This window comes from Podarcis pityusensis (genome assembly GCF_964106645.2).
Source record: "Podarcis pityusensis genome assembly, chromosome: 3".
In the NCBI taxonomy this organism is placed as follows: Eukaryota; Metazoa; Chordata; class Lepidosauria; order Squamata; family Lacertidae; genus Podarcis; species Podarcis pityusensis.
This window is the reverse complement of record NC_138026.1, coordinates 32,244,368-32,247,310: the sequence shown is the minus strand read 5'-3', so window position 1 is coordinate 32,247,310 and position 2,943 is coordinate 32,244,368.

The following is a 2,943-nucleotide window of genomic DNA, read 5'->3' as shown; positions in this document are numbered from 1 at the left end:
AGGCTTGCCTGGCACCTTCATTGTGTTTCTTTAGGTAACAGTCGAAAGTGTTTCTCTTCAACCAGGCCTCTGGCTGACTAACATTCTATGGACTTGTAAACTATTGTGTGTGGAATTATTGTTTTTGTTTGTTGCTATGGTGTGTATTTTTGTGTTTGTATATTGTAAACCACCCCGTGATCTTTGGAGGAAGGATAGTATAGATTTAATAAATAATAATAATAGTTAGATGACGATTTCTGCTTTATGAATGGGGTAGATATGTGAACAAACAAACAGGGCTTCCTATAACATTCATTCTGGCACTCGGGAAGTTTGCAACCTTAATCTTGCAACTATTTGTAACAGACAGTTTTATTGATCAATTTAACACCCACCTCTGAGTGATAGAGTTTTCCATTTTCTTGAAATGATGAGCTAGTCTTATTTCTTTACTTTCCAAGTGTGCAGTTCCATTTATTCCCTCCCCCCTCACTTGGCAGACTTTTGTATTATAGTGATGTTTCTGGCCATTCAGCCTTCAAATATATCAGTAAAAGCTTAGGGGAAGGTTATATAAGCAGAGGTTTAACTCAGGCATATTCCCAAATAAAGCATATGAATGCAATTGGATTTGAAAACATCTGAAGGAAATGAGCCTATTTGGTTTCAAGCAGTTGAGAAGCTTGAAGAGGTAAAACTCAAACTGACATATGCAATTATTCCAAAGGTTGCCTCACACTGACAACAGCCAATTTTCACTTCATGATGCCTGAAATGCGATTTAAGAATGATTGGTAAAGAAGTATCCTGATAATGTCTAGACTCTAGAGCAACTTGATTCAAGTCAATATGGCATGCATTTGGGTCCACAAATGGCAAGATTTGTTGTTGCTCCTTATCTGTTTGTTTCGAAGGGAAAGGCTGTTTTGAGAGATAGTGTGTAAGGTAATAGTTAGGAAAAGGTGCTGGGATCAGAAATCCCTGATACAAAATACAAGGTTCTTTCTAAACCTATCATTCTCCACTGTTTATTATAACTGTGCCATCGGCATGCACAATAACAACTCTATCACACTGAATCAGCATTTGCAAGTGGTTCTTATAAAAATTATGATGCCATTATGTGCAAAGAAAGAAAACAAACCAGAAGTTTGGCCATTATGGCCACTCCTCAAAAGATGGAAAGATTAAGGCCAAAATCCACCCCACTAGGTGGGGAAATTCACAGGAAATTCAACAACAGCCTCTTATGCACCTGCTTCTGATGACCTAGTAAGTTATTTGAATAGGCTTGCAGCCACAAAAGTGTGGCAAGGATTTTGCACCCTGGAATGGACTGGATACTTCCTTCTTACTGGCTTGGAATTTGAACAATACTTCTGGAAGTAAGATAGAGGGTTTTTGTTCCAACTTAAGGTAATAATTATATGACTATACTGCAGTTTTGTAACTGTTAACTGTGTGTGTCGCAAGGCCTGATAATCAGTGTGTTCATTTGTGTGTGTGAAAACACACCTGTTTTCCAGCATGTCTACTTCAAGAAAATAATTGCTCTCACCCAGAGACATGTAATGTGAACAGATTAGTCCTTGCATAAAAGCATCTGTAGTTATCAATACCATGTTGGCAAGATGCTATTGGAACATTGTAGATTCTTTTGCAGACCCAGAGAATTAGGCGACAATCATAAGCACACTTATTTGGGGGTGTTACTGAATGCAACAGGACTTACTTCTGCGCAAGCCCCTATATGCATGTGCTGCTAATATGGCATATGGAGAACAGAGAGTGGAATCATTTGATTACATGTACCCTGCCTTTCCAAGAGAGGGCCATGTAAAGTAGCTTTCTGCAAGCGTAGAGGGTTTAGAATCACAGCTACATTTGCATTGGGATGCTCATTGGGTCAGAAAGAGCAGACTGGCTGCGTTTGTTTGTTTTTTAAGTAGATATATCTAGAACCACCACTCCTTACAACCAGTTGCTTTCAAGAGCTGGATGGGAGCCAGTGGTCACAATTCAGGAGAAAAAATAGACATGTTTGATTTTTTCATCCCATTGAACTCTATGGGATTTACATAGGAGCCAATTCCTAGGAGCCAAGTTCCTTTGGGCCCCCAAGTAAAATATTTGAGGGGGCCAGGCCCCACCAAAATTTGACAAGCATTGTCATTCAAATAGTATTTGTGTGCAGGATCTTATGAGCAGTTATGGGGGAGGGGACTGGCTTACCTGGGCCCCACAATATTTTATTCAAGTTGGCACCCCGATGCAATCATATACACGTCTACTCATAAATAACCACTGGGTTCAATGAGACTTACTCTCCAGTAATGGACACACGTGGCACTGTTGTCTAAACCACTGGGCCTTTGGGCTTGCCTATTGGAAGGTGGGCAGTTTGAATCCGTACGCCGGTGGTGAGCTCCCGTTGCTCTGTCCCAGCTTCTGCCAGCCTAGAAGTTCAGAAGCACACCACTGCAAGTAGATAAATAGGTACCATTGTGACAGGAAGGTAAACAGCATTTCTGTGTGCTCTGGCACTCATCATGGTGTCCCATTTTACCAGAAGCGGCTTAGTCATGCTGGCCACATGACCCAGAAAGCTGTCTGCGGACAAACGCCGTCTCCCTCAGCCTGAAAAGCGAGATGAGCGTTGTACCCCTAGTCGCCTTTGACTGTACTTAACCATCCAGGGGTCCTTTACCTTTACCTTTACCTTTTACCTTATTCTCAGGTAGGAGTGCATAGGATTACAGCCTTAATTGGGTACCATGTAGACAAGCAGCGGGTATATTGGCATATATATGCCATGCGCAGCCTGAGGCATCACAGTCATTATTGGCACCCATTGAGTAATGACATCTGCTACAGAAGGAGAAGGTCATGAGAACTGGCTGTTATACAGATATGCTACCTTTCATTTGTGTCATTAATGAAGAAAAAGATAGACAGACCGCC